Source organism: Pinus tabuliformis, chromosome J (assembly GCF_031772625.1).
Source record: "Pinus tabuliformis cultivar Carrire ecotype Pingquan chromosome J, CPIR1, whole genome shotgun sequence".
Lineage (NCBI taxonomy): Eukaryota > Viridiplantae > Streptophyta > Pinopsida > Pinales > Pinaceae > Pinus > Pinus tabuliformis.
Window position 1 is genome coordinate 1,421,301,287 of NC_142295.1, and position 15,283 is coordinate 1,421,316,569.

The window sequence follows — 15,283 nt, forward strand, 5'->3', positions numbered from 1 at the left end:
GCGCAACTATTTTTAAAACAAGCACGTTGGCAACGTGAATAGGGAAAAAACTAATTTCTCCTCAAAACCACCATTATAATTTGCAATTTATGGGCCAAAAAGGATTATTGACTTAAATCTATGGTTTTTGCAGGAAAGAATCGTCGAAAATGGTAGACTGGAAAGAACGTAAGCACGAGGATGTGGACACCCAGGCCCTAAATGATCAAAATTGCTTGAACGCTTTGAGGGACCGTGGGCTCCTCAAATTCTTTCTCACACTAGGGATTCGGGACCAACATGAGTTGCTTTGGTACCTGATTAGTCTCTGGGACATAAATAAGGAAATATTTGTCATTGGTGACCAGGAGTTGGAGTTATGAACTTCAGACATATATTTCATCACAAGACTGTCCCGAAGAGGGGAACCGGTCAACTTATATGGGCCATGACTGATTAGGGCAAGCATATCCATGTTGTTTGTTGAACATTTTCCTGAAGCCCTCAAATCCAAGAGTGGAAAGATTGAGACTGTCACTGTTTGAGTCTGACATTGAGAGTGCTACTATTGACCCTCAACAGAGTGGCGGGGTCCCAGGTAGTGCACGAGACTAACAACTTGAAATTCTTATATGCCATCGACTGCACAACATCAACGATCTTCAATTGGGTGGAAGCCATGAAGATCAACATAAAACACCAGCTGACTAAAGCTAAGGTGGGGAATCTGAAGCAATTTTTCTTCGGATTCATACTAGTGACCTTTTTCTTAGAATGGGTGTTGTTGTTCCAGTACTAGTTGACTGAGGTAGATCCTCCCATTCCACGCAACCCATGGATGGCCCTCTAGAGTCATTTGATGCCCAGGATCACTGGGGGCTAGCACATGTCGTACAGGCCTGCCTTGTTTTCATGGCTACGACAATAGATGATCGTCGTGGAGGATTGGCCATATAGTGGCACCGACTTTCGTGGAGATCTAGACATGCTGCTATTAGATTGAGAGGATTTTAATGATGAAGGTAAAAATCAAGTTTTTAATTTTGTGATTTTTTAATTGTTTTTGATATATGTTTTTATAACATTTCGCTTTGTTAATGCAGATGTTGGACCAGAGCATCCTGCTGGGATGTCCCCAATAGCCAGGTGCATCGGCCGCCAGTTCGATGATGTCGCTCCTTATCAAGATGGGAGTGACAATGAGGAGGATATCGTGAGGAACCTTGAGGGGGTGACTCGTGGTATCCCAGAGTATGCTCGGGTGGGAGACATTCATCGCCAGTACCAGAGACACACGATGGGAGTATCGGTTCGGATTCACCGATTGTTGACTCGTGTTGCACGAGCCATGTCATGCTACCATGATCACCATGCTGATTAGTTCCTAGGTCCAGCATTTACATTTTTGAGGCCTGTGTGCCACAGATATATGAGGCCTGCGAGTCGCCAATGTTATTTTGGACACACATATTATTTTTTGGGGTTTTGATGTATCAAACATTATCACCATATATATATCTATATATATATATATATATATATATATAGAGAGAGAGAGAGAGAGAGAGAGAGAGAGAGATATAGATAGATAGATAGATATATATATATATATATATATATATATATATATATATCTATATATAGATATATATATATATATATATATATATATATATATATATATATATATATATATATATATATATATATATATATATATATGTTGTATTTCTTGCTTACTATGGTACAAATGATTTGTTTTATCTTTTCACATGTTTCATAAATGTCTATCCAACACATAATTAGCTAATGCATCTGTCAATGTATTCATGCGTCTAGGAATATGATGATATGTAATATAATCAAAATGCCTTTCCAGTAGACGAATACGGAGATACATTCTCAATATCTGAGGGTTTCTGATGGAAAATTGCCCGTTGGGTTGAAGGACGACAAGATGTGAATCCAGGTTGACAACTAACTCTCGAATGTCAAGAGCAATGGCTTCTGACAATAGTTCGACGATCGCACTGTATTCAACAATTTTATTAGTTGTGCGACCTAAATAGATACCTTCAAGATGAATCAACTCACCATGAGGGCCATAAATAGCCCATGCCGCGGATGATAGGTTCTGGGTACTACAGCAAGCACTGTAAGTGAAATCGATGTGGGGAGTCACAAACATCTGCAAAGTAGGGAAAACATAGTAAACAGGAAAGTTGTTTGAAAACTAACACACCAAACCACACTACACAAAAATGAATGACACACTAATGTACACAAGTAACCATGTAAGATGACGTAAGCTTAGTACTTCTTGAGAGAGTCCATAATCAAACTCAGGTAATCAATCAACACAGATGAACATCATAGTTTTATCGTTTTCATGACGAGTAAGCATTGACTAGGCCAAATAATAGAGTAGATCTCGTATAAGGCTTTGCCCCCATGCCCCCTGGGTGAGGGAGTGTTACGAGTCAGATGGCAGCCCCATTGTAATAATGGGTGACCGGGAAAAACTCGGGGAGGGAGAAAAAACCTGAATCTATGAAGAGATAAAGGTGCCCTTGTTTGAAAGATCTTGACAATGTCAGGAGAAACTGAGATGTCAATAGGCAACGGAGAAGAGAACTCCTCGAGACAAGTAGACATGACCGCCAAGTGAGGCAGGAATGAGGAACGATGATGAGTATCATTCCAAGGTTGTTCCTTGAGAGACATTACTTCCATGATACCTTTGTCAGTAAGAAAAGTCTTGGCTAAGGGATCAAGAGATTCCAAAGTGCCAAGACATGGGGATTGAGAATACGTATCGAGAGAGGTCTTCGAAACAGAATAATTAGAGGATTTAGAACTTGAGGCCGAAATGATTTCCACATAATGGATTTCGACAGGACTAAGTGGCATAACTCGTCCCATATATCAACAAGATCTGGTGAAGGTATGACCCAAGGGTCATATTTGACCGAGATCATGTTGACAGAGGCAACATGAGGAGGTGGGATTGGAAAATTTCCCATTAAGGTAGAATCTTTAAAAAGAAATGCCCCTACACTCTCATAGGGAGCACCAGTGTGCTTGAGATATGGAACATTGTCATCCGAGGAGGAAGAGGAAAATAAGGATAGTTGGTCGACAGTGACAATATTCCCTTGATGAGGAAAATGAATCACACGGAATAGGGAGGAGGCTATAGCATGCATGGCATGGGTCCAACTCCGGCCAAGTAGAAGATTATAATTGAGATTAGCGTCAACAATCTCTACCTTGACTTATACTGTCTTGCCCTCTAGAGTAATGGCAAGGTTAGGTAAGACACTGAAGGGTCGCGAATCACGCCCATCGAAAGATTCCAAAGTGTTTGGGGATTGGTTCAAAGCAGGAGAACCAATGGCCTTCCAGCATGCGATTGACATGATGTGGCTAGAAGCACCTTCATCGATGACAATCCTATGGATGGTCTTCTCATTGATGATTACCTGAATGAGAAAGGAAATCTGATGAGGCAGGCATGGAACATGGTTCTCTAGATCAAAACATATCAAATTGGAATCGGTAGGATCAATACCCCTAATAGCCGACAGCAAAGATTTTTGTTGTGATGGGCAACTTTGGAGAACCTCGAGATCCGACATAGCTGATGGTGCTTAAGCCAAATCCTAAACAATATTATAGTGTTGAGCAGTTCGAGCGTTGAGATTGTACAAGGATTTGGCGTAAAGTGGAATTAGGGTTAGGGCGCTCGATATAAAGAGGCCCAGAACTTGGGGCAGAAGAAGAAGGGGTGGCTTCTTTCTCTTTCCGAGCTGTCGAAGCAGGAATTCGGTAATCTTTTGATCTAGTAGCCACATTAATAGGAATACTCATCATGAACACTTGAGATCCTGAGGAAGTAGAGGATTGAGGTTAGTCTACCATTTGGGTCTGCTGAGACGGGAATGGCTCTTTTAGGACAGTTGAGGTCCCTTTAAGCAAACAACTAACTTCGGATCGTCCAGGACAATCCTTAGTAAAGTGATCCTCCTCGCAAATGAGGCAAGGATACTTAGGTTTCCGTTGTGAAGACTCACCAGCAGACTATTTAGGAGGACCCTGTTTTGGGGCATTGGCTTTACCTTTGCTTTTTCCTTTCTTCTTACCTTTCGAGGATTTGTTCGCTGTGGTAGACTGGACAGTGTGGACCTCTGAGGTTTTACCAGGGCCAAGTGGATTCTAGGAGGAACTATTGTCCACAGTGTTTGAGACCAACTTCTATTTGGAAGAAGATTTAGTAGGGATCTGGGACACTGAACCAATGACTCCATCAACAAGAGGTTTAGCCTGCAACTTTGATGTCGTGGGATCGGATGATGACTACGGAGCATCGGATACTAACTCATATGAATTTCCAGATTGAGATTAAACTAGATCTAAGTATTGGGAACGAGCAATGGCTTGCTCTTCAGTAACGCACCCACCCATAGCTATGTCGTGAGCAATTAGAGCCACGAATGACTTAGTGAACCATTCATTGAGCAACTGATCATCAATCTCTAATTTGATTAGGTGATGTCTATGTATCCATTCATGGATGTGATCGAAGATGTGTGCCACAGTATCTTTCTTAAGCGATGTGAGCAAATAAGTGCCAGTTTCATAGCGAAATGGTAGCTGGAAATGCGTGAGGAAATCCATGGCTAAAGAGTTAAAGTCATGGTAAGTGATTCAAGGAAGCTCAATGTACCACTTGGCTGCAACACCTGTGAGGGTTCATTGGAAAAGAGAGAGATGAATGGAATCGTCAACGTACGAATTCGAAGAGCACCAGAGGTGATATGTCATCATGTGGGCTTGAGGATCTTCTTTTTATTTCCCATCAAACTTAGGACAATCGCTCGGGATCTTGGATGGAACCGGAGGCCAGTATGGCGAATGAAGAATCAGATCATTTGTAAGGCGAGACACATCTGGCAACTCTAGTGTGGCCAAGAATGGCAATTGAGTATTAAAAGGAATTGGAGGTCGATAAGCAGGTCCAACCAGAGGAGCCCATCCCTGCTGGTAAGGATTTTGGCCCCACAGTGGGCGATTTTGGCCATATGGCATTTGATTTTTCCCCCATTGTGGGTTACCTTGGCCATAGGGAGGATTTTGACATTGAATACCTTGGAACTGTCCAGCCATAGGTTGTTGATAAGCAATGTACGAGTTAAGAGGCTGTTGAGCCTGTTGACCTTGGACATATGGGTATTGTACCTGTTGTCCCTGAACATATGGGTGGTGAACCTGTTGCCCCTAAAAAAGAGGATTTTGGACTTGGTGCCCTTGGACATAAGATTATACACTTGTTGCCCTTGGACATAGGGATTATGTGCCTGCTTCCCTTGGCCAAAAGGATTCTGGACCTGTTGACTTAGGACATTAGGGTTTTGTACCTGTTTCCCTTGGCCAAAAGGATTCTGGACCTGTTGACCTAGGACATTAGGATTTTGGGCCTGTTGTTGTAGGACTTGACCCTAGCCTTGTCCTTGCAAGGGTTGACCCTGTTGATATGTATATAAGGGTTGTTGCTACCCGGGTTGGTTTTGTTGCTGCAAGGGTTGGCCTTGCGACTGCAAAAGCTGTCCCTAAGGCTACAAAGATTGGCCCTGCAAAGACATAGGCTGAGAGGTTTGTGGAGCAGACTGCATCTACTGCTGCACGGTTTTCTACAATTGTTGCGAGGGTTACCCCTGTGATTGTTACAGTTGACCTTGCTGCGGGATCATTTGTCCTTGATGTTGCGCGGATGGCCCTTACTATAACAAAGGTTTCCCTTGTTGCTATAGAGGCTATCCTTGTTGTTGCAAGGGTACTTGAAAAATGCCCGAAAAATTTCCGAATTGAATCTAGCCATAGCCACCTTGGAAAGTGGATGAGCCAGGCTGAACGTACTACCCAGACTGAAGGACGTAAGGTGGATTAACCATTCATTTGGAACCATATGGAATGTGTTATAAAATTATATATTACAGAGCAATGGAACACATAAAATATTGCAGAAATATAAACACAGAAAACACATAAAACAAGAGAGACACAGATATACGTGGTTCACCCAGTTTGGGCTACGTCCACGGAGAAACATCCAGTCCTTCTTTTATTATATTATCCAACAAACTGAAGAGATACAACCTACAACAGATTTGCTGTAACTCCCTCTTCGCTCTCAATCTCCTCTCTCTTCCTCACTCAGAATACCGATATACATAGACACAATACAATTCCCTCATATATAGTGAGGGGTTGCCTTCTAGGGAAAAAAACCCTAAATTAAACATAACTTCTATCATCAGATCTCCGCCTAATGAACAACCCAGATTGACTACAAAATTACAACATTTTACAAGGCAATTTTACATCTATTCTTAGCTTCGGGGGCGCTGCCCCTGAAACCCCCCGCCAAGGGGGGCGCTCCCAAAAGGTCGCAACCGCCTCCCCCTGGACCCCCCTGCAGCAAATATTTTACGAGTGGCATTGCTGCCCCATTGCGAACTGGGGTCCAACGTGGCGATACCTTTGAATACAGAAGATAATCAAGCTCCACACCCAACAATCTCCCACTTGGAGACTGATTATAGAAACTCCACCGCTGCTTCATTTGCTAGACAATGACTCCTCTTTGGACCCGGTTGTTTCTCATCTTCTTCATCATACTTAAAGACCAATTGACACTGAGTAGATTCTCAGCTTCTCCCTGGTTACAAATTTTGTTAACATAACTGTAGGATTCTGGCTAGTGTGTATCTTTTCTAGCTTCAACTGTCCATCTTCCAACACTGACCATATGAAATGGTACTTGAGCTATATATGCTTAGTCTTGGAATGAAATGCAGAGTTCTTTGCAAGATGTATGACACTCTGGCTATCACTGTATAACCTGCCCAACTCCTGCTTCTTACCCAATTCATCTAGAAACCTTTGTAACCAAATCATTTCTTTACTAGCCTCTGTAGTAGCAACATACTCTGCTTCTGTTGTTGAGAGTGCAACAACACTTTGCAGTTTTGAGACCCAACTGACAGTTGTTCCACCTACAATAAATACATATCCTATAGTGCTCCTCTTGTTATCTCTATCATCTGCCATATTTGCATCAACATATCCCTGTAGAGCAATGTTTGAACCACCAAATCATAATTCTTAATTTGTGGTACCTCTCAAATACATAAGAATCCACTTCACTACCATCCAATGTTATTTTCTTGGATTGTTCATGTACCTGCTTACAACTCCCACTGCATGTGCAATATCAGGCCTTGTGCAGACCATTGCATACATTAAGCTTCCAACTGCTGATGCATATGGAACTTTAGACATATGAGCCATTTCTTCCTGAGTCTTGGGACACGCCTCCTTACTTAATTTGAAATGGCTAGCCAAAGGTATACCAACTGGTTTTGCATTCTACATTTTAAACCTTTTCAACACCTTTTCTATGTACTCACTTTGAGACAATGTTAATTTGCGATTCTTCATGTCTCTAGTTATTCTCATACCATGGATTTGTTTTACAACTCCCAAATCCTTCATTGCAAATGAATTTGCCAATTTTATTTTGAGCACATTTATTTCCTGCATGTTAGACCCTGCAACAAGCATGTCATCTACATACAATAACAATATAATATAGCTACCATCATTTTGCTTTTTCAGATAAACACAATGATCAGAGTCACATCTAGGATAACCTTGTTCACACATAAACTTGTCAAATTTTAGATACCACTGCCTTGGAGCCTGTTTTAAGCCATACAAGCTCTTCTTCAACCTGCACACTCGTTTCTCCTTCCCTTTTACCTTATATCCTTGTGGCTGCTACATATATATCTCTTCCTCCAAATCCCCATGGAGAAAGGTTGTCTTTACATCTAACTGCTCAAGATGAAAATCTTCACCTGCTACTAGACTTATAATAGTTCTGATTGAAGTCATTTTCACAACAGGAGAAAATATCTCATCAAAGTCTATACCCTTTTTTTGTGCAAACACTTTTACCACAAGTATAGCTTTATACCTTTTTCTTCCTTCATCTTCTTCCTTCAACTTGTAAACCCATTTATTCTAAAATGTTGTTTTACCTGTAGGCAACCTGACTAAGACCTAAGTCTAGTTATGTGCTAAGGAGACCATCTATTCTTTCATGGCTTGCTCCCACTTCTTCCTGGTTTCTACCTGCACTGCTTCTTCATAACATTCTGGTTCACCGGAATCAGTCAACAATACATAATATAATGGAGAGTATCATTCAGGGGGTCTACTTGTCCTAGTAGATCTTCTAACACCACTTTCAAGTGTTTGAAGTGCTTGTTGTTGTTGTGGTTGTTGTTCTGGCTGTTGATCGTTATGATTTTCAGGCACCATCACTTTTCCTGTGATATCGTCAAGCACTATGTATTCTCTATTTTCTTTTTGTTGTTTCTTTTCTTGTAGTTGATCCTTATACAAAACCTTTTCATTGAATATGACATCTATGCTCCTAATGATTTTATGTTTTTTCATAATCATAAAAGAAATAACCAAAATCATTAACACCATATCCAATAAAGGTACATTTTTTTTTATTTTTCCTCAAGCTTTGTTCTATTTTCTTTATTAATGTGGACAAAGGCTTCACAACCAAAAGTATTTAAAAAAGAATAGTTTACCTTTTTACCTATCCATGCCTCCTCTAGAATACCACCATCCAAAGAACTTGAAGGCCCTTTGTTTATTAGATAAACAACATTATCTATAGCATCTACCCAAAATTGTAAAGGCAATCTTGCATGCAATCTCATGCACCTTGCATGCTCCATGATTGTCCTATTAATCCTTTCTGACACACCATTTTCTCGTGGTGTTCCTAGAACTGTCTTCTCTTTGCGAATTCCATTCTCTGAACAATACCTATCAAACTCTTTGCTGCAATATTCACCTCCATTGTCTGATTTGAGACACTTCAACTTTTTCTTGTCTCATTTTCAACCAAAGCTTTCCATTTCTTGAAAGTATCAAATACATCAGTTTTATTCCGAATACAATAAATCCAGGTTTTTCTGGTTGCATCATTAATAAAAGTAACATAATAACGAGAGCCACCAAGAGATGATACCTGAGCAGGTCGCCATACATTTGTATGCACAAGCTCTAATTTTTCGATTTTCTTTTCTTTCCCAACTCTAAGGAATATAACTCTCTTCTATTTTCCATAAACACAATTCTCATAGAATTTTAAATCAACATGCTTCAAACCTGGTAACAAATTTCTTGAGTAAAGAATCTGCATCCCCTTCTCACTCATGTGCCCAAGCCTATGATGCCACAATGTCGTATCTTCTCCTGTAGAGGTTAAAGCATTAACAGAATTAGAAATACCATTGCATAAATACAATGTACCAACCTTTCCTCCTTTCGCTATTACCAGGGATCCTTTAGTGACCTTCCAGGTTTTATCTATGAAAGTGGTTACGCAACCTTCACCTCCCAACTGCCCTGTTGAAATCATATTTTTCTTCAGATCTGGAACATGCCTTACCTCCTTCAATAGCCACTGATTTTCATTTTGTTGTTTTATGAAAACTGTACCCATTCCAACGATTTTACAAGGTTTATCATCACCCAATCGAACCTGTCCAAAATCTCCTTGAACATAATCATGAAAAAGTTTCCTATCAGGTGTGGCATGGAATGAGGTCCCTTAATCTACCACCTAGGCATCAATAATATTTTCTAATGAAACGATCAAAGCATCTTGCAACACATCACCTATTACATTCGCTTCATGATTAGTTTCTTGTTGCACATCTCCTTCTTTTCCCTTTCGAGACTTGCAGTCTTTCTTCAGGTGTCCTTTATTCCCACATTTCCAGCACACTATCCTCGATCTGGACTTGGATCTAGCTTTTCTTGACTTACTGCGATATCCTGGGATCTTTCCTCTTTCCATTTTTCTTCCCCTAGTCTTTGCAGTCAAAGCATTACCTGATGTCTCACTGGAGCTTTTCCATCGCATTTCCTTACTAAGGATAGCACTGACAACATCATCAAACTTTAAAGTACTAGATCCAGAGACAGAGTTACTAATGGCCATAAATAAACCATTCCAACTTTTTGGCAATGAGCACAGAAATAACAGAGCCCTAACTTCATCATCAAACTTTACCCCTACAGAACTTAACTGACTAGTAACTATATTAAATTCATTTAAATGATCAGCAATAGATCCACCTTCTGACATCTTCATATTAAATAAACGCTTCATAATAAATACCTTATTTGAGGCCGAGGGTTTTTCATTTAGTTTGGCTAATGCCGACATTAAACCCTCTGTTGTTGTTTCCTTTGAAATATTAAATGCTACTGACGCCGCTAGGCACAACCATATTGTTCCAAGTGCTTTTCTATCGAGAATATCCCATTTTGTGTCTGTCATATTCGTTGGCTTCTTTTTCTTTCCGCTCAATGGTAGGTACAGATCTCTCTGATATAGATAATATTCCATCTGCATCTTCCACAGCTGGTAGTTTTGGTCATTGAATTTTTCGACCCTAAACCTACCATCTTCTGCCATTGCTCCCACTCGAACCAGGAACCCTTCTCTTATACGAGTTTATTAGCCAAATAGACCTTTGGCTCTGATACCAGTTGTTAGAAAATTATATATTACAGAGAAATGGAACACATACAATATTGCAGAAATATAAACACATAAAATGCATAAAACAAGAGAGACACAGATATACATGGTTCACCAAGTTTGGGCTACGTCCACGGAGAAACAACCAATCCTTCTTTTATTATATTATCCAGCAAACTGAAGAGATACAACCTACAGCAGATTTGCTGTAACTCCCTCTTTGCTCTCAATCTCCTCTCTCTTCGTCACTCAGAATACCGATATACATAGATGCAATACAATTCCCTCATATATAGCAAGGGTTTGCCTTCTAGGGAAAAAAGCCCTAAATTAAACATAACTTCTACTGTCAGATCTCTGCCTAATGAACGGCCCAAATTGACTACGAAATTACAACATTTTACAAGGAAATTTTACATCTATTCTTATCTTTAGGGGCGTTGCCCCTGAAACCCCTTGCCAGGGGGGGCTCCCAAAAGGTCACAGCCGCCCCCCTTGGACCCCCCCTGCAGAGAATATTTTACAGGCAGTGTTGCCTCCCCATTATGAACTGGGGTCTAATGCGGCGATACCTTTGAATATAGAAGATAATCAAGCTCCACACCCAATAGAATGTAAGGAGTTTGGTATTGAACTTGAGCCTCATAAGGCTGTTGATACTAGAAATTTCTTGACCCAAACAAACAAACGGGATTTTGAACCTGTTGGTACTGCAAATTGCTTGATCCAACAGGACCAACAAGGTTTTGAATAATGCCATAAGAAGGTTGGTTCATACCAAGCATGTAATCCTATGAGCTACTCACATTGGTGGCACCTGACACCATAGAAACATTCAGATTCTACACCCCAGGCGGTGGCACAGCTTGTCCACTGACTAGAGGGATTGAAGAACTGACAGAGACAACCGGTTGAACCGGACGGGTAACTGGGACAGATGATACATGAGGGTTAGGAACGGTAGGTTGCAGTGGGACTGAGGTAACGACTTGTTGGGAGGTTGAGTTTGTAATTAACGGCCCTGTAGTAGGCATGGCGTTGAACACCAAAACAGGGTTATGGTAAAGTGATGAGGCACTAGGTGTACCTGAAACCAATTGTGCCAAGGATACATAATTAGACGACAATTCGAGATGCACACTAACGGAATGCTCCTTGTATAGGGGAAACCTTGAGGAGGAAAAGGCTCTTCTTTCTCCTTGACAGTGTGTGGAGTAGAAACTTCTGACTCATCCGGAGAGGTCACTGGAGCATCGCCTTCGGGTTCCATATCTGGGAACAAACGATGGTGAATGACCAAAGAGGTATGAGGGGATAATTCCAAAGGAACACCCGACTGATTGTACGGACGCTACAGTGATATCGTAACAGGGTTGAACAAAGGATTCAGAGGATACATAATTAGTCCAAGCTGACTGTTAGTGGTTGGCGAACTCTCAGGAGTTTGAACAAGATTGTCCAGAGATTCTGAGCCAAAATCGATAGGTGACCTAGTATCTGAAGTAGGTGGAGGACGAGATGACAAATATTGAATGATCAAAACAATTCTGAGTCCAACACCTTGGTCCTCTAATGACTCTGGTAATTCAGGAAACGACTCCTCAAGAAATCTTTCTGACGGAGGAGAGGAAGAGGAACTAGGTGAACCAGATGGTTTAGCCACGATGACCTTGTCTTAGTTAACAGGAAAAGAGATAGATAAACTTCAAGGCTTTAAAATATTCTTTAAGTGAAACTCACGATTTGGTCTAGAAAGACTAATAGAATGTTATAAGATTGTGGGAAATCAATTTATTAAGATGCATAAATAGACTGGTGTTCTTTCATGTTTTAAGAGTCGAGAAAGAAACAAAGATGAATCTATCACTTTCGATTGGAAACGAGCTCGAAAGGACAAGTGCTCGAATGATCTTCTAAGTTAAATGAGTCAAAAAGATCAAATGAATTCTCTGGATGGTCTAGGTAAAAAGGATTACCAGGCAACTGTGAATTGCAGAATACCTACTAGTAAACTGATAAGTACAGGCAGGAAATCTCCCCGAATGTTATGTTCGGTGTATCACTTTGCAAGGTGGCCAACTCAGCTTTCTATGGATCAAGGATTGAAGCCTAGAGGGGTATCTCGTTATACTCGATGATACAGGGAGCACAAATCCGTAATAGCGTTGTCTAATGTCGAAGCTAATGACAACTGCTAGGTTTAAAGACATTGGAACACATCTCTAGCCTAGACCTTCTAGATGTGATCGTTAGATTTCAAATGCACCTTAGGTTAATTGAGTTTGTTTTAAAGTTTATCTTGAGTTATGTCTTAGTTTTCAAGGCTTAGCGATGTGACTCGAAAAACCCTAAACGCAACTAAATGAGACAAGACCCTTTCAGTTTGATGAATTATCTACACTAGAGAGGGTAGAAAACACACAATCAAATGCAAACAACCAAGCAACTAAAAGCAAAATGATTTTTCACTACTTCACTTTTTGAGAAAATAAACTAATGAAAAATACATTCCAATTCCTAATTTCCTGACAAGTACATTTCTAACAGTCCTTTCAAAAGCAAAGAGAGTTCTTTTTCTTTTCAAATGCCAATGCAATCCTAGTCTTCAATGATGCTAACTACCATAGCATACTGATGCAGCAAACTAGAATTTTATACTTTTCATGAAATAATGAAATGAATTTTTCGCATACAACACTTCAATGAAAACGTTTTCAAGACAATTAGCTCTTCAAGCAAATGAAAACACGAAAAGAGAATCTCTTTCAGACTAATGAAACATCGACTTTACCAAAAAAAAGACAAGCAATGTGATCCATGCCGGAAAAGAAATGTTTAGACAAGCAAACAAAAACTTTTCAAACTTGTGTAATGGGGGTCAAAGCCGTAGCAGGACCACAAACAAAATGCAAGGAGTAAATGCACCAACAACTCGACTCACTGAGTTCACAATCAGCTAAATGGATGACACTATAGATGACCTAGTGCCACTAACCATCCAATGACCCAAGAAACAAAGTAGAAAGATGACAAATCAACAAGCAAACAAACCAAATGAAAAGCAACTTTCTAGTCAGGGAGAAAATAGTCTAAAAGGCTTACCGGGTCGAAATCATGAGAGAAAAACACACTGGTCAAGATTTGGGACAAACCCTAATCTTCAATTATAGGCATCGACCCAATTGCCTAGCTGACAAAAAGTGCCAGAAGGGGGTCGACACGACTATTTCTCAACATATCGCATTGATCAGTGAGACTGTCAACAAATTAAGCATGCTAAGTGAGGAAGCTGGGAAAAAAAAAATAAAAAAATTTGGGGCCAGACTTGCTACTATGAATTTCAAACTCAGACCAATAAGCAAAGGAAAATAAACAGAACCAAAGGGAAAAAGTGGAACTAGAAAAGTTCACACAAAACCATGAAATCCCAAACAAACAAACAGAAGGATTGGCATCCCCGGTATAGTTGCCAATTTGTGGTGAAGTAAAATTATGAGTGCAGACACAAACAATTCCTCTAGCCCAATAATGGGTCCAGCCACAACCGATACATTCTATGGAAGATTTCCTTAGGTTAGAAACAATTAAGAGGGCCTACCTCTTAGTACGCTTATCCCGTTTGATGATGACCTTTCTTGCTCGCTCCATCTATCTCTCGTTTCCTTCTTCGAACACCTGAAACAAGTAAACAACAACAAACAACAACCATGATAATAGACAAATTGTAATTCAACCTACTTAACAAGTCAAGAAACATTAAGCCATAAACATGTAAGATGACACATTATGTAGGAAATCAATCGATAGTTGCATATATATTGAATCAAGAAGAGATTACAACCATTATCTTGACATTGCCGTTCTCCTTTGACAAAAACAAGTTCCCACACACTTCCGTTAGCATTCCATGATGGCCTCAACAATGATAGTTTTAAGGCTCTTCCCTTTAGACTTCACACTAAACCAAATTCACACTTCTCCCTCACATGACTAGAGAGTTACAACTATGAATAACTTGTTGTTTACTCCAAACTTAGTTAGCACTAGCACACCAACATTAACACTTCAACACTAACACTAGCTTGTGCTTGGGAAAAAGGGAGGTTTATATAGCATGAATGGATGGGAGATGGATCATATTCTCATGGGAGAAGGTCTTATCTCTTGAGGTAGTTCCATCCTTATTGGGGAAAGGGGCCCAAACTGACATCCGCGACCCCATACAGCCAAACCATTTACCAGACTTCTGTTACGAAGCTTCTAGAGATGGAAGCTTTGGCTCCTTATTTAAAAAGCTTTCCATAATAGGATCAACACAACTGCAACAAAGCTCAGTTGCTCCGGTCGGCACTAAGGACAATGTTAATCCCTGCATATCGACGCGAGGAGGACAAGGGTCATTAGTGCTGATCTTGTAAACTGGGAAAAACAGAAGATTTTGGGGAAATGGTGCAAAAGGGAATTGATCTTTTCATGAAGAGAGACACAATGGGAGTTTATTCATGAAGGGAAAGCATGTAGGATTCACTGTAGAGGTCCTCTAGGATTAAGGAACGGGGAGTAGAGGGATAGTGACAAAATGTTGTGTAAAAGCTCTAGAATCACCTCCCAGTAGCATCCTACCTTCACCTATTTTTCCTTTTCCCCCACTAAGATCTTTGTCTC

The 15,283-nt window shown here is 40.4% G+C and overlaps 1 protein-coding gene across 1 annotated transcript in view; it reads left to right on the forward strand.

Moving 5' to 3' along the window:
* LOC149232666 (E3 ubiquitin-protein ligase BRE1-like 1) overlaps window positions 1-15,283 on the forward strand; it is a 69,203-nt gene that overhangs the window by 22,624 nt on the left and 31,296 nt on the right. The window lies entirely within an intron of this gene.